Source organism: Lichenostomus cassidix, chromosome 2, assembly GCF_008360975.1.
Source record: "Lichenostomus cassidix isolate B80296 chromosome 2, HeHo_3.0, whole genome shotgun sequence".
NCBI lineage: Eukaryota > Metazoa > Chordata > Aves > Passeriformes > Meliphagidae > Lichenostomus > Lichenostomus cassidix.
Window position 1 is genome coordinate 36,313,515 of NC_139482.1, and position 24,132 is coordinate 36,337,646.

Consider the following 24,132-nt stretch of genomic DNA (forward strand, 5'->3'; position numbering starts at 1 on the left):
TAGTTGGTTAGTCCGTCTTTGGGATGCTGCAGGCGATGTTACACTTCTAGATGCTACTGAGGCAAGGCATTTAGGGACTGTGTCACGTGACACAGATATCAACCAAACTATACGAGATGGGCCTGACTGCAGCAGCCTCTGGAGACGAGCTATCAGAGCTGCGAGGGACAGATACCTACATCCCGACGATCTCTAGTCGCAACAAACCCAGTGGAGAACCATAGAACAAGGGATTCAACGCTTGAGAGAAATGGCAGTGGTAGAAATTGTCTTCCCAGAGGACATAGCAAACCCAGATCAGATTATAGACCCAGATAGGATAGAATGTACACCTGTGATGTGGCGGAAACTCCTAAAGCTTGGGCCATCAGGGTATGCTTCTGCTTTAGCCATTATGAAGCAAGATGATGGGCATGAGACTGTGCGTGATATGACAAGGAAACTCCGAGCGTATGCAGATGTCGTGCATAGCCCAATGAATGCAAGTATCTCAGCTGTGGAAACAAATCTGCAGAAACTAGAAAATAAGATAGAGAAGAATCATGAGAAACTCAGTAAAGAGATTAAAGACAGCCTTCTCCAAATCTCAGCAGTACAGACCAGAGGTTCTGCTACCCCACGCAGACGCTCCTCAGCTATGAGAACTGGATATATCCCTCGACATGTGTTGTGGTATTTCCTGTGTGACAGTGGAGAAAACATGAACAGGTGGGATGGACAACCCACTGCTGTCCTGGCACGACGAGTGCGTGAATTGAAGGAGGGCAAGACTCAGAGAAGGAACTCCACCAGAAGGGAAGTAGCTCTTCTCAATATGTCTGATTCCGTTGAAGGAACCTCTAACACAAATACCCACCATGGTTAGAGGGGCCCTGCCTCTAGCCAGGTAGAGGCCAGGGAAAACCGAATTTTTTGGACAGTGTGGATTCGGTGGCCTGGCACATCAGAGCCACAAGCATACGAGGCTTTAGTTGACACTGGTGCACAATGCACGATAATCCCATCGAGACATGTGGGGACAGAACCTATTTCTATTTCCGGCGTTACAGGAGGATCCCAAGACTTGACCCTCGTGAAAGCTGAGGTGAGCCTGACTGGAAGAGAGTGGAAAGAACATTCCATTGTGACTGGCCCAGAGGCTCCATGTATTTTGGGTATAGACTTCCTCCGAAATGGATATTTCAAAGACCCAAAGGGACTCAAGTGGGCATTTGGGATAGCTGCTGTGGAGACAGAGGGCATAAAACAATTGAACACCTTGCCTGGACTGTCAGAGAACCCATCTGCAGTAGGACTCCTGAAAGGAGAAGAGCAACAAGTACCAATTGCAACCTCGATTGTGCACCGCCGACAGTACCGGACAACTCGTGATGCCGTGATTCCCATCCACAAGATGATCCGTGAGCTGGAGAGCCAAGGGGGGGTCAGCAAGGCCCACTCATCCTTTAACAGCCCCATCTGGCCTGTGCGAAAATCTGAAGGAGAATGGAGATTGACTGTGGACTATCGTGCCTTGAATGAGGTGACTCCACCTCTGAGTGCTGCTGTGCCAGACATGCTGGAGCTCCAGTATGAGCTAGAGTCCAAGGCAGCAAAGTGGTATGCTACTATTGACATTGCAAATGCATTTTTCTCCATTCCTCTGGCAGCAGAGTGCAGACCTCAGTTTGCTTTCACCTGGAGGGGCATGCAGTACACCTGGAACCGATTGCCCCAGGGGTGGAAACACAGTCCCACCATTTGTCATGGACTGATCCAGGCTGCACTGGAAAAGGGTGGGGCTCCAGAACATTTGCAATACATTGATGACATCATTGTGTGGGGAGACACAGCAGAAGAAGTATTTGAGAAAGGAAAGGAAGTAATCCAGATTCTCCTGGAAGCCGGTTTCGCTATAAAAAAGAGCAAAGTCAAGGGGCCTGCCAAAGAGATCCAGTTCCTAGGAGTGAAGTGGCAAGATGGACGGCGTCAGATTCCTACTGAGGTTATCAATAAAATCATCACAATGTCCCCCCAACCAACAAGAAGGAGACGCAAGCTTTCCTAGGTGCCATAGGCTTTTGGAGAATGCACATCCCTGAGTACAGCCAGATCGTGAGTCCTCTCTACCTCATAACCCGCAAGAAGAACGATTTCCATTGGGGCCCTGAACAGCAGCAAGCCTTCACCCAGATCAAGCAGGAGATTGCTCATGCAGTAGCCCTTGGCCCAGTCAGGACAGGGCCAGAAGTAATGAATGTGCTTTACTCTGCAGCTGGGAGCCATGGCCTGTCCTGGAGCCTTTGGCAGAAGGTGCCTGGTGAGACCCGAGGTCGACCACTGGGATTTTGGAGCCGAAGTTACAGAGGGTCTGAAGCCAACTACACCCCAACAGAGAAAGAAATCCTAGCAGCATATGAAGGAGTCCAAGCTGCCTCAGAGATAATTGGCACAGAAGCACAACTCCTCCTGGCACCTCGACTACCGGTGCTGGGGTGGATGTTTAAAGCAGAGGTTCCCTCTACTCATCATGCCACCAATGGCACATGGAGCAAATGGATTGCCCTTATCACACAGCGCGCCCGTATGGGAAATCTGAATCGCCCTGGGATTTTGGAAATAATTACAAATTGGCCTGAAGGTGAAAATTTTAGTCTGACTGAGGAAGAGGAGCTGGAACAGGTGACCCGTGCAGAGGAAGCCCCACCATACAACCAACTGCCAGCAGATGAAACACGCTACGCTCTTTTCACTGATGGTTCCTGTCGTCTTGTAGGGACAAAACGAAAATGGAAAGCAGCTGTGTGGAGCCCCACACGACGGGTTGCAGAAGCTAGGGAAGAAGAGGGGGGATCGAGCCAAGTCGCTGAGCTCAAAGCCGTTCAGTTAGCCCTGGACATTGCTGAAAGAGAGAAATGGCCAAAGCTCTACCTTTATACTGATTCATGGATGGTAGCCAATGCTCTGTGGGGTTGGCTGGAAAAGTGGAAGAAGGCTGGTTGGCAGCGTAGGGGAAAACCAATTTGGGCAGCTGAAGAGTGGAAAGACATCGCTAGTCGGGCAGAGAGACTACCTGTGAAGGTCCGCCATGTAGACGCCCATGTCCCCAAGAGTCGAGCTAATGAGGAACACCGAAACAACGAACAGGTAGATCAGGCTGCAAAGATAAAGGTGTCCCAGGTAGACTTGGATTGGCAGCATAAAGGAGATTTATTCCTAGCTCAATGGGCCCATGATGCCTCAGGCCATCAGGGCAGAGATGCCACCTATAAGTGGGCACGAGACCGAGGGGTGGATCTAACCATGGACTGCATCTCTCAAGTTATCCATGACTGTGAAACATGTGCTGCCATCAAGCAAGCCAAGCGGGTGAAACCCCTGTGGTATGGTGGAAGGTGGTCAAAATATAAGTATGGAGAGGCCTGGCAGATTGATTACATCACGCTGCCTCAAACCCGCCATGGCAAGCGCTATGTGCTCACAATGGTAGAAGCCACCACTGGGTGGCTGGAAACCTACCCTGTGCCTCATGCCACTGCTCGTAACACCATCCTGGGCCTTGAGAACCAAGTCCTGTGGAGGCATGGTACCCCTGAGAGAATTGAGTCAGATAACGGAACTCATTTTAAAAATAGCCTCATAAACAACTGGGCTAGAGACCATGGCATTGAGTGGGTGTACCACATTCCATATCATGCACCAGCCGCTGGCAAAGTGGAACGGTATAATGGATTGTTAAAAACCACCCTAAAGGCATTGGGTGGGGGAACTTATAAGAATTGGGAGCGACATTTAGCAGAGGCCACCTGGTTAGTCAATACCCGAGGCTCCATCAACCGAGCAGGTCCTGCCCAATCCGAGCTTCTACATACAGTGGATGGAGATAAGGTCCCAGCAGTACATGCCAGAGGCTTGTTAGGGAAAACTGTCTGGATTGATTCTGCCTCACATAAAGACAAACCCATCCGTGGGGTTGTCTTTGCCCAGGGACCAGGGTGTACTTGGTGGATAATGCAGGAAGATGGAAAAACACAATGTGTCCCTCAGGGAAATTTAATTTTGGGTGAAGGCCACATGTAAGGTTGGGATGGCAACATACCACCGTTCACCGTTCGTGACATTATTTGTACATAGTTATGTGTATATATGTATATATGTATATATGTATATATGTATGTGTGTATGTATGTATATAAGTGTATATATATATGTGTGTGTTTGAAGTTGGAAGATGTTAAGGTGGGCCTTAAGCCAACGCTATGGAATAAGGGGTGGAATGTCTTGGATTGATGATATGATAATCCTTTATCCCCTATCGTTGGCTTATATGCCCAAGAAAGAAAAAAAATGTGTAAAAATGTGTGGTCCTGTCTCTTTAACTGCACCCAGCCGCAGAGAGAAACGCGGGTTGTTTTGAAAACATTTTCTCCAAGCCTCGCTCCGGGGGAGGATTCGTCGCCCGGCAGAGACTGCGTGCTGGACGGGGGTCGGAGTGAGCTCTGTTCCCGTTTTTTCCATTCTTCTTCTTTTTCCTCGTTCGGACCCCTTCTCTTCGATCTGCTTTGCCACCCGGAGACCCAGGAGGGCCAGAGGACAGCAGAGCTCTCCGGGGAGCTCCACCCGGCCCCGGGTGGGGGGCGAGGAGGAGAGGGGCTGCGTCTGAGAAAAGGACTTTTTAATCAGGTTGAATAACTGCCTTTCACCTTGTTTTTTCCCCTTCCCGTGTGCCTTGCAGGGCACTCTGCGTGGTTTTGTTAAATAAATAGTTTTTTCTTCACTTCCATCTAAGAGGTTCTGTTGTGGGTGGGGGAGGGGGTGTCGGGGCCCTTCGCTCTCGGAGGAGAGAGAGTTTTATCATTAACCCGGGACAGCAGGTTAATGTGGGATCAGTATTGTATGAGCGTCTGAAAGGGATCAGTCTCTACCTTCTCTTAGGAAGAGCTTCAGGAATTATGTAAAAAGCTATTTTGACTGTTATGTTGATGACTTTCATTAGAATATCTCCAAACTATGCAGACTACTATAGTTTGTGTTGCTGCTGAACCAAAATACAAAGTTTTTGATTAATCAAGCATGTGGTGTTATTGAGCAAAGCAAATCTATAATCTGAGTAAATATTACACAGTATTATTAAACAAGCTTAAAAGAGAAAGAAAAAAGAATTGTACTAGACTTAATTAAGGCTTCAAGTAAAGCTTGCTTTTATTGGCAATTTTTTTGTTGCAACAAGAAAACTAAAAATTAAGAGGATGGTTGGCAGCAATATTGATATGCTAATGGATAAACATGCTAATTTAGAAAAAAACTAATCAGCAAAGACATTACTAATGGAAATGTACTGGAAAATGGCTAATGCTGTATGCAGACCTGGTATCTCCCAAATTAAGAAGAACTCATTTTGTGTTTATAATTGCAACTTGGAAGCCAAGCCTTGATCTTCTCTCTGCTTTGGTTTGGTTAGTATTTAAAGATATTTCAGATGACCTGTCCTGGTACCTTGACACCTGTTTAGCTTCTCTATAATTATGCTGCCGAAATTGCACGTTCTGTTTATTGAAAGGAGAGCTAAAAGTCTTACATTTTTTTCTATCTAATTTACCAGACACTTTCTCTAGACAGAGAGGCCCTTCAAATTAAAGAGTATGTGTAAGTCTGGTCTTCTGACTGAGGTGTGGTAGAACATCTCTGATTATCAGTATTATATACCTGTCTCAAGAACTGAAAGATTAATGATACATTTAGGCACTAGGGTAGGACTTTTAGAATAGTTAGTGTTGGCTCTGATTTTTTTACACCATGATCAATGGCTTTACTTGCAGCTGAGTTAAACCAGTTCTAAGTCTTTTCTGTCATCCCACTATCACTCGCGTGCCTTTTCATGTTTTTTTACCCCAAGATGGCTGTTCCAAATACTTTTCTAGAGGGTACCCCCTACAGATCAAAGCACACAATGTAACAAAAGCATTCCCAGGTGCTTCAACATTTGGAAATTTTACTTGTTTTTTCACTTTTTTACCAATTAATATAAAATGGAGAAAAAATATACATCAAAAATGTTCTTTTCAGTAAATAGATTACATTGAAAAAAGCAAGTAAGTTAGGAAGAATTAATGGGATTGCCAATAGCTATTTAAATGAAAAAATATTTCCATTACGGTGAAATTAGGAGGACCTTGTATGACGCAACTCTGTCATCCTCACAGGAGTGATAGTACTCAAAATGGAACGTCTTCCTGAGGTCACATGTTTCTAACTCACACAACTGAAACTTTATTAATAAATGCACTCACCCACATATAATATGTTAAATGTGTGGAATAAATGTCTCATTTTGTACGTTATGCTTGTTTCTTTCATCACAAAATTGATTCAATTTATTTCATTCAGGATATCCGAAAAAAGATTTTTTAAAAGGAAGATAAATCAAATTTGTGTCTGTCAGATAATTATCAGCAAAGAATAAGTCAAAAGTTACAAGCTGATGCTGGGGCCTGGAGAAGCAACATTATGTGCATTTGGAGATTTTAATCTGAAGTAGCTCTACTGTTGTCCTATGAACTAAAGACACCTTAGCACCTGGGATACATCATGATCTCCCAGAGCCCAACTGCTGGTTTCATCCAGAGACAATTCATATCATAAATTCTCAGGCTATTTCATGGATCAAAAAAAATACCGACTGGAAAAAGACAAACATACTGCTTTGTTTTTGGCTGGGGTAGAGTTAATTTTCTTCCTGGCAGCTAGTACAGTGCTGTGTTTTACATTTAATGTAAGAATAATATTAATAGCACATTGATGTTTAAGTTGTTGCTAAGTAGTGCTTAGTCTAAGTCAAGGACCTTCAATTTTTTCCACATTCTGCCAGTGTGTAGGTGAAAAAGAAGCCAGGACAACAAACTTAAACTGGCCAAAAAGATATTCTATGTCACAGAATGTCATGCCCAGTACATAAATTGGGAGATGTTGGCTGAACGGCACAGATCACTGCTCAGGGACAGTCTGGGCATCTGTCAGCAGGTGGTGAGTAATTGCATTGGACATCAGTTGTCTGTTTTAGGTTTTCTTCTTCTCTCTCCAGTTCATTATTACTATTATTACTGATATTATTTGTATAATTATTATTGATATTATATTATGTTTCAATTATCAAACTCTATTTATCTTAACCCACAAGATTTAGTTTTTCCAGATTTTCCTCCCCACCAGGGAGGGGATCAGAGTGGTACAGGGGGAATGACATGGGGACATGGGGGGAGAAGGGGAGAGCTCTGTTAGCAAGTGTGTGCTTGGGCAAGTGATCCTTCTCTGTTCAGAGCTTCTGACATTACTTCTAAAATACTGTGTCTGTTTTGGTCTCTTCAGCATAAGAAAGGTGTTGATTTGCTAAAGTGGGTGAGGTTGAGGTGGCTGTAGTACATGATGCATGAGGAAAGTATGAAAAACCCTGGGTTTGTTTGGGGTTGAGAAGGGAATACTCAGGAGGAATCTTATTGCTGTCTGACTAGATGCTGTGAGGTTGTGGAGAACACAGAACCAGTCCCTTTCACACAATTTTGGGACAAAAGATAACACAAAGGAGTTGGAAAGCTGGAAATTCCAAATCAGAAATAAAACTTTTTCTGACTCAAAGTGGCCAGTCACTGGGTCGGGTTTCCCTGAAAGATTTGGGATGTCCATTTTTTGAGATGTTAAAAACTTGAATGGGAGAAAAAGCATTACCATCCTGATCTAAATGGCCCTGATCCAAGTAGAGTATTGGTTCTCCAAGAAACCCTTTAAAATCTTAATTATTTTATAGTTCTGTGATTTTTGATAAGTGGGGAACAGTCAGAACACCTGCTTCAAAAGCCTGCTGCTGTTTTGAAGTGAAATGTTACTGTAAGTGCCTCCTGACTCATGTAATACTTTTCTAGTGAGTTACCCTTAATTTATTCTATTATGCTGTTATGATACTATAGTGCATTCCCTAAATTCAGGTTAGTTATTGCTTGGTTGGTGTTACTGCAGGTCAAATGATTCAGTACTATGTGTTTTCTAATGGGCATTACATTTGGCAATGCTGAATGTATATGAATATGAAAGTTTCTAGAGGTAATCTGACTTAGTTCTACAAAGCTCCTTTTACAGGATGGTATCTATATGTCACCCACAGCTGTTGGCAATGGTCACTTGTCTTTTCACTTTGAAGGTTCAAAGATGTATATAGAAACTGAGTGTCCATTCAAAGTACAAGTCTCATTAGAAATGTGATTGCAGAATTATTACTAAATTCCACTTCCAGCAAGTTTTGTTGGTGGTATGAAACAAAGGATTGAAGCATGAATGGCAACTAAATGATTGCCGAAGGGTTGTTCAACCCAATTGGAGATAATGAGTAATAGTGTATTTAAAAGTATTAATAGAAAAAAAAGCTCATCAACAACTAAGTATTAGTCACAAAAATTCATACCCATCTCTTTGTTTTATTCTGAAGACAGAGAACAATTTTACTCCCACTGTACATATAGGGGGCTTATTCTCATTGGAAGTGTCAATGCATTCCATTACTCCATTTGGCTTTAAATACACCAAAGAGACCCTCACCAAGCTGTGTGGTGCCATAGGTTCACTGGAGGGAAGGGATGGCTTCCAGAGGGACCTTGACAGTCTTGAGAGGTGGGCTCGTGTGAACCTCATCAAGTTCAGTAATGTCAAGTGCAACGTCCTGCACATGAATCAGGGTTATCCCAGTCACAGAGAAGGAAAGGATCCACAGAGATCTTAAAGCAGTAGCTAAAGAGGACCTACAAAAGAAATGTAGAGGGACTTTTTACAAGGGCATGAAGTGATAGGGGTGATGGATTTTAACTCAAAGAGGGTAAGGTTAGATTAGATATTAGGAAGAAATCATTAACTGGGAGGATGCTGAGGCACTGCACTGGAACAGTTTGTCTAGACAAGTTGTAAATGCTGCACTGTGGGAAGGCCAGGTTGGAAGTGTGTTGCTAAAATAGCAACCTCATCTAGTGGAAGATGTCCCTGGGTCCATGGCAGGAGGGTTGGAACTGGATGATCTTTAAGGCCCCTTCCAACCCAAACCATTATGTGATTCCATGAAACAATCAAAATGTACATTTTGTTCCATTTGTTCTTCCTGTAGAAATATAAGGATCATTCTTTTTGGAACTGGTTGATGGAGCCCATGATCTATTGTGGGTACATTTCGACTTATTTTTTGTCATTTCTAGTGAAATATCACTTCTCTTTATCTCATTCTTTCTTAGAAATGTAATAGTTTGCACTGAATATTGTACTGAATAATGAGTTACATACTGCCATTTAAAATGCTATTAAGTATAGTTGTCGCTCCCCCAAACTGTAATTCTATAGGTACTTAAACAAAAGAAATCCTGTAGACCTTTTTGAGGGATAATTTTTCAGGAAGGTGACACATACATTACTGAAGCATGAGAAATACAAATAGCTTTAAGATATTTATGCTTTTTACAGGCATTCTAACCTTTTTAGAAAATGGCTATAATTTGAAGATATAATGTGAAGGGAGTGTTCTTAATGCTACATTAATTACAAGGGCTTGCTTTCATTCCCTCTTTGCAGACATTTTTGTATTTTTATATGAAAAGATGCATGTAATATTGTGGCAATAATGAGCTTAATGTAACTGGAAGCTATCAGATAAGATTGTATCAAAATTTCAAATACAAATAGCACCAGATATTGTATGCCTGAATGTCTTCATATCTCATATACTGAAAACTTTTTCCTTGCCACTAAGTGGCACTGTATTATTGTTAGTTGGTTGTTCAGATCATATTAAAAAAGCCTTTGGGCCAAATTTGTTCTTGATACAGTCTCATTAAGTCAATGGAGTACATGTGAAGTGAATTTGGCCCACAGTTTTAATGGCACCTAATTCTAAATCATTGCTGTACATTTCCATTGTGGAGGCCCAGAAGTAAAATAAAAATCAGTTTGTGCTTAATCTTGCAAAGAGCTGACCCTTTCATTTGGTGTTTAACTGTTTCATTATAATTTTTTTCCTACTGAATTAGCCCTAGTTAAAAAGGATCATCTTATCTACTTCAGTAGAACTGTCAATAAATTTTGATTTAAAAATAGATGGGCTCTGTGATCTTTGCATTAACCCTTAATTTTGGTCAATATTATATATGCTGAAAAGTATATGAGTCTGCTATTGAAACCCTGGTTACACTCTAACAACATATGTCAAGAACAAAAACTGAAGAAGATTAGGTTTATTGAATGTCACGCTTCACTCTTTCTTTTTTCCTTACAGTGATAGGAAAATAAACAGGCTCATGAGAATTTTCAAAACAGTGCTTAAAGTCTCTTTTCTCTTTATCTTATCACTGTGCAGAAAACACAGAAATATGTTAAAGCCTTGAGACACCATAAACTTTTAAGCAAAACTGCTTGCACCTTTGATATAAGACAATCCTTTCCCTCTTAATGTACATATAAATTGTTACTTGCTTAGACAGTAAAAGAAAATGACAGCAATTTTCCTGAATTGTTAGTAAAGAGGTCGTATCTTAAATACTTTATATATGAACTGAGAGACTTACTTGAGAACAAAAGACTGTGTTCCCTTCCATGAACACCTGTCTCATTGGCTTCGCATTGACCAAGTAACTTATGCGCAAGTAAAGAACGTGGCCCAGGATTTCTAGTGGGGTAAAGTATACTTTTATGTGAAAATGTTACTTTTGGAGGACAGACTCCATGAGTTGCCTGGGCATGGAAAATATCTCCCTTTCAGTTTTCTATTGGACACCCACATTGTCTATTCTTTCCATAATAGCAGTAGAAATATTTCTTTTATGTCCTAGCACTGCCTTATCAATATGTGACAGGATATTTAGAGTCAGGTTTTTTTTCTGATAAGGGCTATCATTTGTAAAATGGGAGAGATATTATTTTCTTCACAGTATTGGTTTTGTTAAAAACAGTATTTTTTTTTCTTTATCTAATACTAATCTTGGTTTATGGTTTACCTAATTTCTGAGAAGCCAAAAATTACAGAAACTATGAAAACGGCAAGGCTGATTGGGTGAGACCTAACCTTTTATTAGGCTATTTGATATAGTTAGCTAAAGGAGAGGAGGTTTGGGGCACACACATATAATCTCAATTGTACACAATATTTTGGGATATTGGAAGCAGAAACAATGGTGATTAAACCTGTCTTGCAATGTGCTTGGAAGACTTTGGAATCTGTTTTACATTGAGTGACCAAACCAGGAACTAGTGGGAGCATTTCAAATGTTGCTTTTTTATTTTATTTTTAATCTGGTTTTCAAAACAGAAACACATGGAATAAACTGAAATACTAGAATAATTCTTTCTCTGATGTGAGGATTTAGAGTACTGACAAATATTACTGTTTTGTGTTTCTGTTGGGGATGTTGCTAATTTGGTTTGTTATGAAGAAATATATGAGCAACATATACTTGACAGGATGACAGAAGAATCTCTTATAATTACTTCCCTTTAAGCAACACAGTCTGTTCATATCTGTTCTCTGATTTAGCTACTAATATTAGCCAGAATAAACTAATATTCAGACATCTTGGGAAAAAGTAATGTCTTGGAGATCTAGTCAACTTTCCTCCCGCCTTCTAATAAAAACTTGGAAATTGTAAATACAAATTAATATGAACTATTGTAAATATTAAGAAAATTTTCTGAAAAGAATGTTGAAAGACATGTTTTAAAAACAGCTGAAGTTTGGAGAAGTTGTCTTGGCTCTTATTGTTCCTATCCCCAGCAGAAAATTTGCAAAATATTTCTTGGTCTAGGATGTGCCTACTCTGTGTGGTGCCACATTTTAAGTGGATCCACATGAACTAACTAACTTTGGAACTGGCATTGTGCACAGTCTGTGAGCGTTAACACTGCAAGTGGTTTAGTCCTAGCACTGTTGACAACATACTGCAGAGAGACATGGTCTGGTTTATCCAGTTAAAGTTTGACCATCTCTGTAGTGATGCCCATTTTAATTCCATTCTTGGCGGTGCTTTCTGCATGGATAGCCTCCTGTTTCATGATGCAGTAACCTGGAGATACATCCTTGGTTATCCTGGCTGAATCTGGAAGAGCAATAAATCCCATAATGATTCCTGAGTTTACTTACTGGAATGCTTCATGCATGAAGTATCATGGCACTTTTTCTCTTGCTCAGTACTTTTTCACATTAGTCTGAGCTACTGCAATCTCATTTCTGCAGAGCACTTATGTATTAGGTATCACTGCCTTGGAGCGCTGACTATGAAATCACTGCAGTTTAAGGCCATTAATAAGGTTAGTCTAGCAGCATTTAAGAACTGATCTGTTAGTTCTTTGCTGACATCTGTGTTCACGAACCAATCGCCATTTAAAGATCCCATCTGACATTTTCTGTTGATAACCATTATGCCATTATGATGAGTCCTATGAGAAACTTCTGTAACCACTCTATTTTTTTTTTTCCTTCCAATTTGTTAAAAACAAAAATATCCTTCAGGTTCATTATTTTATAATTGTAAGCGTTACAGAGAAAAGAAATATTATTTTTTACAGACCATGAATGTACTTTTTTCCTAGTGCTTCTCTTTCCCTTCAGAAAAAAAAAAGTGTCCCCTCATCTGTAGCTTGTTATAAGATACTATATTTGTTTTGAATCTGTTGACTGGCATACAGAAAGTTTCTAAATAAGGAATAGGATGTAAGGATTTTTGGACTTAGTATAGTCAACACTTTCATACAGGTTACATGGAGATGTTTTAAATGAAGCAAAATTGAATCCAGTATATTAAATATGTCCTTTTATAAATCACACATAAAAATACAAATAAAATAATTTTTAATGCACACCTGCATAAAACAACATAATGCCTGGAAACTTGTATTTAGTAAAAATATATTTATTCTCATTTGCAATAGAATCATTAACCCTTTTCTTCTATCATCTTCCAGGAATAAGAAGTCTAAAGTGAATAACGTCTACAGTATTTGGCTCATAGCATGTAACAGTTGTAACAATATTTATTAAAGAAGCAAACTGTAAATTCTCCAATTTATCCAGGAATTAATCTTTCAGCTCTTTGCCCTCTGCTCAGCATCTGGAGTCCCATCTGAACTATGTGGGAACTTAAGAGCACAATTCTGCAGGCAGAATGTAAGTCCTGAGTGTGTGAATACCACAACAGGGCAAAAAGAAATCTAGTGCAAGGTCAGCTGGTGAAAGGGTACAAACATACAAACCCTGATTAATGCAAGATAGAGCATGTCTCTGCAAGAAGAAGATGCCTATGTTTAACCTGTAGTTTGAGATGTTTTTTAAAAAAGGAGACTTAACCAAGAATTCAGTTTTGTGTTGCAGATAGGATAATAAAAAATGTAACTTGGGTTTGTTTAGCAGTGAAGGGGAAGATAGCACACCACCTTATCAGGAACGGCAGAGTTAACACATCTCTGCCCTACCGCTCATCCCACATTGCATTCTATACATGTTGTCTCTGTCGACTGCACGCTATGGGCACTATCTCACATCTGCGGTAGAACATGCATTTATCCTGCCCTTCATATGTGGTAACAAGAGCTCTGCAGAGAATTCAGTACTTACTTTCTGAGATCATGCATCTCAGAGTGCTGAATCCTGGTTCACACCAAGTCTGTGAGGAGGTTTGGAGTCCTACCCATGATTTACGGAGACTGCAGCCTACGCACACCTACAATTTACCCATACTTAGAGAGATCACAGAAATCTGAGTAGATGGCACGGTAACCTAAATATGGAGCACCTGGGGTTTTGCACGTTTTCTCGGGCCCTTTTAACTCTGCTTCTGTAGACCTTTTTCTGCTGTTCTATGGGTTGGCTGACCAACATGTGCATAGAACTGTGACATGTGCTTATCATTCGCATCAGGACCAGTATCTCCCACACACACCTACATAACTAGCAATGACCTACATAAATCCTCACATAAGTTGCTTCAAGATACATGTGTCAAGCTGCAGGTGTTTCTGCACTAGTTAATATAGGTTGGGTTTTTTTCAACAAAGATTTTGATTTTCCTGATTCTTTCAGCTCAGAAAACTTGATGAAAAGTGTCTCTATGATTTTGCAGAAATTAAGGTTTTACAGTCCATTGTTTTTTATGGAAGGTGAGAATATACCAGTTGCTGATGATACAGTGACATGCCTTAATTGTTTTGAAACAAAAATGAGGGCTGATAATTGCTGGAAAAAATTTTTTAGTACTATTGATGTCTAAAAGCAGACTACCTGAAACAGAAGCCAAGACAAATTAGGAGTATAAAAAGCAGACGAATTTATTCAAGGCCTTCAAGGTTCATTCGGGCAAGCAATGTCCCTCTCGTGGGACGACACCCAAAATGGACACTGGGTTACGAGCCCTTCACCTTTTATAAGTTCTGTGCTATTAGCATATTGGTTTCCAATTCTCTAATCACACCCTTAGGCAATGATATTAACCACCCGAGGCTTGCTCTCCCCATTCCACTGTTTATATATTTTCAGGCCCTAGGGCAATGCATGTGTCCTTGGATCTTCTATTTAGAGGGATTGTTTTGGATAAAGGTGTTGGGAACAGAGGTTTTAGCACTTTATAAGAAGCACAGAACTACACCAAGTTACAGATACATAAAGAGTAAAAAACTAGAAATTATTAAGTCATCACTACCTCTCTTAACAATTTAAAATACAGGGATGAGAAGCTCAGTACTGGAGTTTCTGTGAAAGTAATTCTAGATCACAGCTCAAAGTGGTTTTTGAATCTCATTTTTCTAAAGAATTTACTTTATATAGTTAGCTGTTGAAATGATAAGCGCTGTAATAGTTGTTTTACTCTTTCATAAACCCCTCTGTTTTCGGAAGTGCTCTTTAGAACCTGTGAAAATGTTTGCACTAGGTCTGCCTTTAACTTGCATAGCCTGAGTGGGCACACTAGGCAATAGGTTATGAAAGGGCATAAAGAATGCAGAAAACACCTTCCTAAAAGCAAACAAGTTTTTTTAAACCTGTCTCACCACACTCACTCTCAGGCAATCTGTGTGTTCTGTCATTTGAACTTGTCTCAGAGTCTAAATGGCAAAGAATAAAATGTAATTGTTCAACATAACCTTCATTTAAAGCTGTGCAGAGCCTTATGCATAGGAAATAAAGGTAGGAATGACCAAAGTAACCCCCCACCCATTGACAGACATGAAAATACTTCAGCTAGTATTCTTTCAGGTGTGCTGATTAAAAGTAAAAATCCAGCATATTTCAGTTTTGTTCCCTGAGGCTGATCTTGAATACCAACCAATTGTTGTGGTGTACTCAGGTTCACATTATAACACTGATTTTTTTCATGGGCATTAGAGGAGTTGGGAGCAAGAGGACAGTTGTCTTGAGTCAGATAATAACCAAAGTTCTTAAAAGTGAATGCATATGGTATTTCAAAAGAATATTGCCAGGCATGAATTTTCAGTTTCCTGCCCAACAAACAAAAGAATACCAGCTTGGACCTAATCCCCTCCCTTTAAAATCAATGGGAGTTTTGGCCCTAGAGTCTTTTTTAGCATTTTATATTATTTGAAATGAAATGTGAGAGACAGCAAAATTATCCTTCCTGACTAAACACTCATAAACCAAAATTCTTTTAAGGGAGAGATGAGATGAGATGAGAACAGGAATGTCTGTGCTTGTTGTGCACTGAAGTATTTTTTTATTTAAAACCTTTTCTTGTTTAGAGGTCAAAAAAGTCACTTCATCACTGCCTTGTATATCAAGCAGGAGACCCTTAGACATTTGTCTTCTGATGGACCATGAACACAGCAGGAGGCATATAGAGCTGTAAATTTGAATGTTCTCTATGAAAAATTTCACTTGTCCTAGTACTTCATCTCCTCTTTCGACCAAAATATTGCATTTTCTCTTCCAATAAAGATGTTTTATAATGGCAATAAGGGGCTGTAACTCTAGAAGGTGGTATTGCTCATATTTTCTTTGTGTCATGCAGCTCCCACTGCATTATGATAGCATATGTTACCTCTCTGTCATGAGTTATTGGTTAAGTGCAGCACATTTTTATCTATATTTAGAAAACAACCTTCTCCTCTCACAAAAAAACCCATGAGCAATGCTAGGCTGGCCATGTTGCATAATGGTTTCTGTGCTATGTAAAATAATTCTGTGTGGTACTTCCTACTAAGGTTTTGCTTCCTAAATCCTTTATTGGCAAATATAATCCTTAAGTTCTATAGGCGTTTGAGGCATTTTGCCATGCTGTGTTGAAATAACTATTCAGGCTGTCTTTGTACATATGAGATCTATAATAAGAAATTTTATTTTCAGTTCATGAGAAAAACAGCTGAGGTCAACTAATACCAATTCCAGAAAAAATAGAAACATTAATTTCTAGTCACCAACTCCTCCACTCTTCCACAAATACTGAAAAAGGAATTATCAAAATGGCTTGTCCTTGGTATTTTTAGAGTAATTTTTGTAATGCAACTATAAAGAAGTTCAAGAAAATGGGTAAAGGCATAGTATTGATTTGTAGCAGTGAAAGTCCTACAGATTCTGAATTTGTGTTTTGTGTTGGATACAGAACTGAAACTGGCAAATTTTATGTAGGGTGTTTTGTATCTTCTAAATATAAGGACTCTGCACAAACATATGTGTGTTTATATATTATCAGACTACTACTTGAGAAGACTGTAGTCACTCTGCAAATTTATTTTTTATTTTGTCTTAATTTGTAATTAATCTGGAGTATAATATTTAAAATTTGCTATAGATAAACTCTAAAAAACCTCAGTGTAATCTCAGCCTTACAGGATGTGGAAGCTGAATTATTACCTAAAGATAATAAATTTGAATAGACAATTTAACTTATTCTAATGCCAAGGTTCTTACATGATTGTTTCTCAGAGGCAGTCACTGCACCCTGACTGTGGTTTTAGAAAATCCTTCCACATGGTATTTTATTTTTTTGCCTTCTAGAGAGTTATAATTATCACTGGTAAATAATTCAAGGCATCAAACTCTTAAGTTCCTTACAACAGCAAGCCTTTTGTTGTATCATAAATGCTCATGTTTTCCTGAACTACTGGTGGTTGAGGTAACTGAATCTGAACATGAAACTAAACATACTGTCTGTGAGTCAAACTGTGTTGTTGCAAGCCTGCACTCAGGCACAAGCTTTAGATAAGCTTCAGAGAGTGAACACAGGGAGAAAACCTCTACCCATTCCATCCTCAAGGAAGATTCTTCCTCATATGTCTTCCTGGAACATAAGTTTGCCAACTTCACTGTGTTCACTGTGACTACAGCCATATTTTTTGTCCTCTCTGCCCATATATTTGTCCTTACAGTCTGTGTCAGAACTGCAGCTTTGTGAGGTTTGTTGTTCACTGAATAGGAATTTTTTAAAAATAATTTTGAAGATGAAAATGTTCATAAGTCATAGAAATTAAAAGCAAGAAATATAATATGTTTTGGGCAATAATAATTCATTGCAGAGGTCTAGAAACAGAGAAAAGATTTTTACAATTGGCAAGTGAGTAAAAGATGTTCCTGTCTCAACACTGGGAATTAACTGTAAATTTTCTGGATACAAAGGAAAGTCAAAAGTCTGTTTAGAGACATGATGCAAATATGTGGCTGAAAAGAAGGGTTTTCTTATTTCAAAGTATATTTCTGGATATAGACAGAACAAGCAATGGAAAACCTACTTGCTGTTTAATTATGAAATTGTAAGAAATTAATAGAGATCACAGAATTTACACAGTAAGGCAAGGTAGGTTTCTGATTAAGCGCACTTAGATTTGACTTAATGGCTAGAAACAAGACAGAAGCAAAAAAACACAAGAAGCTGTTTCTCATAAACCAAGACTCTGTGAAATATAATGCATGTGTGATGCACCTGTAATTTCCAGAAGTAGTGACTGAAATGTAATAGGAAAGCATACTCACTTTCTTTCAATTGATAAGTAAACCAGAGTAATCTTGGTGAGTAGAAACATTATGAAGAATAAAACAGTAACCCTTTTAACATCAGTCTGTAAAGCTTGACTGGTCAAACACAAGGCAAAAGTGAAAGCAAGGCTGGACATGATGCAACATGTGCTGAAATATCTGCAACCTTAGATGTAGCTAATATATTAGTGTGATAATTAATGAGCTCATGGAGAGATCAGCTTTTAATTGAAGTCCTTAAAATATGTCACTGTTAAAAGATAAATAATAGCAAAAATTATGTGAATGGGATTTAATTTAGTAGTACACTTGGTTATTAAATAATATTGACTTGATATTGGTGTATAATATTTATCAACATTTTACTTTCTTTTAATAAAACCAAATATCATTAGTAATGTTGCCAGTAGTATTATATGTGGCTATTGATTTATAGGTCCCCACTTTTTGTATACATGTCATTAAGTTCAGTAGTTTTCTTGGGAAAAAAATTAGAATTTTTACCCCAAGAAAAAACCAGATATTTGGAATGAAATAACCACAAATAACATTTCCACATCTGCTGAAGAGGCCTCAAAAATCTGACTGCTTATAGACTGAACAGACACGGTCCCATTAAATTTTTCAGAGGTCATTTGTAATTATATAATCTAGTATAAAAAACAAAATTCAGAAAAAAATCTCGGTTTTAAGCTGCAGGTTTTTTACATAATTATTAACTGTGATAAATGTTTGGAGTTTTTTTTAGATATTTAGGAAATCTGAATACCAGTTAAATTGCTGCAGTCTTTTTGTGTTCATCCCCTTCCTTTTAATTAGCAGCAGTTGTATGATACAAGAATTCTATTTCCATCCTAGCAGAAATGGGTTACAAGCACCCCTATATTCTTGTATTTCTAGGTAGGTTTCCAAGACATATGATATAGAGACAAATATATTCTTTTTGGTTTGAAATGATAAAGCTCATAAATTTATGTGAAGTGTAATAAAAAGGAAAAGTTGTTGCCATTATCATTAAAAGTAGATTTACCAGATTGAGCTGAACCAATTGCTTTTGACAGCCCAGAGGATATTTATATTTTCAGTGAACTTTTTATATCAATTTTTCATCACTAAACTATTTACTCTTGCTGGTTTAGCTAGATTTTTGACTCCCTTGATTGTTCATATGGGAAGTAGATGATGACGTTATATTTGATTTTCATTACTCCTGTGAGTGTATACAGTTTGAGATGCTTGGTGTGATGTATTCCATTCATATCATATTACTTTAATTCCCTCTTATCCTTAAGTTTGTATTTATATACTTTTATTAAAAGGAAAAACCTTCCAAACAAGAAAAAAAAAACATTAAAAAATTGATGCAGATATAAAGGAAGGGAGTCTTAGCTATTAGAAGATGCCTTTTTTGTTCTAATGAATGATATTAAGTCTTGATTCAACACAAAATCAATACTCCAAATTTATAATAACAGATATGAAGTTCCTTTGCTAACCAAGTAGATATCCAGAGTAAGAAAAGCAGATGCATATGCTAAAGAGAATCTGAGCATACTGTAATACATTTTGAGCAGAGATTTTATAGACCTTTTTAACAAATTCTATTTGGCTATATTCCATTCACTGTTCCATTTATTTCCCCCAAAGCTGTTTCTCACACAGAAGAGTCAGGGAAAGATATATATATATAAAGATATATATATATATATAGATACACATACCAAAAATACTTACATAGTCATTCAATCAAAAGCTATAATAGTATCTGTGGTTTTAAATGACCAGCGCAGCTGATTGGAAGATAAACTTCAAAGGCAATACAACCAGAAGAGCTGTATGGCAGCATGCAAAACTTTTCTGCCAGTCCTATTGCAGGAGAAAATGAGAATATTTTTCTATACCAACTTCACAGGTAATTATACTCATCATCAGTTTTGTCTTCAAAGTGATCACTGTTGACCAATGATTTGCAATTAAAAAAAATGAGATGAAAGAAAAGTCAGAGCCCCTGAGATAAAGATCTCTTCTTCTGAGTTCAGATAGCACTTTTAACATTCTAAGAAAATTTGGACTGATTGGTTCAGACCCAGGAAAGCAACATAGCAATCTGGAAAACAAGTGTCTTTTCTGAAGGAATTTAGTGGAAATTGCCTGAGGAACACTGTTGGAGGAGGTTTCAGCTGGTGTTTAGAGATGGTTTCATAATGTCCTAGCTGGAGGAAAGTTGAGTCTTTGCTGGTTGTCCTAATAATATCATAAGAGGTGGATAGAGGGTGTTCTCTAGCAGAAACAGAACATATTTTTCAAGAGCAAACTCTTGCTCTTCTGTTATTTGTTAGCTTGAACACCCAGAACAATCTATCTGTGCCACACGTGCTATGAGCAGTTGGCAATTTCTTTGGAACACATAATCTTCTTATGTTAAATGAGAAGATATTGTATATATGTTTAATGCAGAAGGTCATCAGTGAAGACGGCTCAAATACACACACAGGAAGAATAACCTTGTATATACATCTGTGATGATTAGGTGAAACACCAAGGTGACTGTAGGAAATATACATACACGGATAGCACCTTTTAGTGTGATACTTGTGAGGCTCACCTTCTGAGGCAGAATGAGGGAGATGAAAGTCTGTTTTTAAGGCACTGGAAAGAAGTCTGTGGAAGATGAAGGACTAAGCATAAAACCTGAATGAAATAGCAATGCTTGGTGCAAAAACTCTGTCAACATGCAGGAGAAAGTCCATATAAAACAATGTTTATTGCCTGTAGGAGCAAACGAGAGTAAAAATTTTGGCAAAAGATAAATGATTCATGCTTCAAGCAATGATATCCAGTGTGAGGGATAGAAGAAGGATTATTTAGAGAGGCACAGATGTAAGGTACACTACAGGAAGTCAAGAAAAATATCTCCCAGTCTTTTATTCTTTATGTCATGCTTATGATGTCCTTATTCCTGATTTTCAAACATATGCAGTGTACATTACAGTCCTTCTTAAAAACGTCACTCTGGTATTTCTTGAGGGGACTAAAACCTTCCTTCTGCTGTATCAATAAGAAAGAATTTATGAGAAAACGATACTGCCTGCTAACAAAATTAATCCAATCCCTTCAGGACTGACTAGGACTGAAGCAATCCTTTACAATAATCCAAGGTCTTTGCAATACTACTGGACAATATGAAATCCAATAAAATGAGAAGATAATCTCAGATCTCCAGACTGGGCATGCAGAATGCTGGATCCATCCACATGGTTTTTAAGAACATATCTGTTTCTGTACTGGGGTCAATCATCCAGCAATAATAAAAAGTGAACATTCAGAAAGGAAGCCTGATGGGCTGAGTGTCCTCTACCTCTTAACAAAAGGAAAAAAAAATGGTGACAGAAGAAAGCAAAATCCTCTTTACTTAATGTGGACCTCTGTCTCTGGTGTGCAAGTCCTCCGCGTCCAAAGATAATTAGCACTTTATAATGCTAATTATTATAATTATGTCTGAGAAAAAAATCATTAGGGGGTAGGGCTGTTCAATGATTTTCAATTGCCCCCTCTATTAAAAATAAGGTCATTGTTTGATTAGCTAGTTTTAGAAGCTTGAACATGGAAGCTGTGTTACAGAAAATCCTTTGATTGTTTATTTCCTCATCTAAGATATTTGGTAAATACTTAAGTAAGAAAAAAATAAAATAATATCATAAAACATTACTGTCTTAAAATTACCTCAAAATTTCTGGCTACATGCTACCAATATATATATTAAAAATATATTTATTTTTATAATTTTTGGCATATGAATGTGAGTCCAGTACTGAAAGAAGCTAAGAGAAGTCACCTTGTAACTTCTTCTGCCACATGTTTATTAGAACTACCAAGGATAGTAACTGAAAATTGAAAAGAATTTATTGTAGAACATTAATAGGAAATTTAAATTTGGACCAAAACTAAAAAATTCAAACTGGAACATTCTACTGGAAGTGAAAACAACCAACTGAATAGAACTTCTTTGGTTTTTTCCTCCCTTTCAGTCAGTCCAAAGTTTGTACAAGTATAGTTTAATTGTCAAAAATGGTGTTTCAAATTGTACTTTTAGGTGCACCTTCAAAGCACTCTAGAGTTAACATTATGACCAGTACTTAAACTGAGACATGTTGTGTGTTATGTTTGTTCCTGAATATCGAGAATTTAGAAAGACAGATAGTTTGCCATGAATTAATTTGGCTTAGTTTTATTGTTGATCAGGGAGCCAAGCTGGGGGTTATTTTCCTGGCAATATAGGGAGATATAAGGAAGATGATGAGGCTGAGTAGGCTTTACTGCAAATGGGGGGAAAGATGTGTTGGTTTTAAAATGTTGAATAGGTGACTTCTAGAAGGCAATGTATTTTAGTTGTCAATTAAAGAAGTGATTTGTTAAGATACCTTTGTAGCACAGTCTAATCAGATAGACATAGAGGCTAAAAGGGAGCATATTTCATTATTTTTACAAATTCTGATTATAGAATTGAACTAAAATTTGAAAATTACACTAAAGTTTATCTTCTGTTTCTGATGAACCATAATATTTTTTTCTGACTTGGGCTGATATACACTGTTGTCTAAAGTATTCGAGGGTAGAGAAAATATAAGACTTCTGACATATGGCTTAACTAATGTTTTGTGACAAAAGTAGTTTAACCATCTATATTCTATATACCATTAAAAAAAAAGGCTGATAATTTTCCCATATAAACCTGGGTTGTGGAAACTCAGAAACACCCTGATGGAATTCTCCAATATTTCAAGAACTAGAACAAACCACTTTTGCAGATTTGCTTTAAAGTGGAACCTAGGATGAGTAGAAATGCTTTTGCACTCTGGATTAGAGAGTTCCCTGCAGCTCTAGGTAGTGGCCCAGATCAGGGAAAAAAAAAAATAGTAAGTTATTCAGGAAGAAAATATATCCCTCCCAAGGTTGTGAAGAAGAAAGATCCTCACTGATGTCTCCAGATGGAAATTAGCCTTTCACATGTAATTTGACATCTTAAAAGGAAAGCTTCCCAGGAGAAAGCAAGATATTTGTTGCATAGATTGAACTCTTTAAAAGGGAAAGGCTTGAATGAATTTTGAGAAGATCGCCACTTCACATTTCAGAAGATTGGGACTGACAAAAAAGAAATGTAATGAAAAACCCCACTAATTAAAAAAACAATAATCTGTTAAGGCTCTCCTTGTCAACACAAGTAGTGCGGATTTTTTTCCTGATGTAATGACAAAATATGATCCACTGCAGATGTGGGATATTTCTAAAAAAAAAAAAAAAAAAGAAACCAAAACAAAGGTGGAGAACACTCGCTTAATTATTTCAGAAAACAATTTAAGCAAAGTAAATATCAAGTTAATGTATGATAATACTGATAAACCTATTTTTCTCCCCCTTCTCAGAATTTCCATTATTATGACTTCAGGGAACCATCAGAAATTCTATGTTGAAATCCATTTCAGTAGAGCACTCAAGCATGTTCTTAATTTTGAAAGCCAATGAAAGTAACAGAACTACTTAAATGCTTAAAGTTAAGCGTGTTCACAAGTACTTGTTCCATCCAGAGTAGCATCCCTTCATCCCTAATGAAATCAAAAGAGTCTCTTATGCCAAAATTAAGATGCTATACCTTTTATTAGTATCCTGTGGATACTGAGGTCAAAAACTGATGTAAATGAATGAGGCAGTCAGGCATTCCAAATTGCGTAGCGCTACCAAATATTCCAGGCTGCCTCAATTTTAAACACCAGTAGAATGTAAAAGTAAGGAAGTTTTTTGACTTAGCTCTTTTCTTATTGTTCTTGGCATTTCTGATTTGTCTTTGCCAGTGACTTTTTTTCACAATGCACTACTCTGCAGAAAAAGAATAAGACCTCAGCCCAAGCACTCCAGCCATGTACGGTATCGGTTGCCATCACAAAGACATTTAACAGGCACCAGCTTTAAGGCATAAATTTTTATCATTTAAGTGACCTTAGTTCACCTAGATTATCAGTCTTGAGTACCTAAATGGTTATGAAAAGGCCATGTTGAAAGGGGCTGGGAGCAACCTTGTCTAGTTGAAGATGTCCTGCTCATGCAGTGGGGCTGGAACTGGGTGATCTTTAAGGTCCTTTCCAACCCAGGGCATTCTATGATCCCAT

General features: G+C 38.2%; 1 long non-coding RNA gene across 1 annotated transcript; it reads right to left on the reverse strand.

Moving 5' to 3' along the window:
* Positions 1 to 11,752: 11,752 nt before the first annotated feature.
* LOC146441149 (uncharacterized) lies at positions 11,753 to 24,098 on the reverse strand. The gene is made up of 4 exons (XR_014850404.1): positions 23,995 to 24,098; positions 20,574 to 20,737; positions 19,703 to 19,834; positions 11,753 to 12,092 (listed from the first exon to the last, which is right to left on the reverse strand). It is a non-coding gene; the product is annotated as an uncharacterized LOC146441149 (long non-coding RNA).
* Between the last annotated feature and the right edge of the window lie 34 nt (positions 24,099 to 24,132).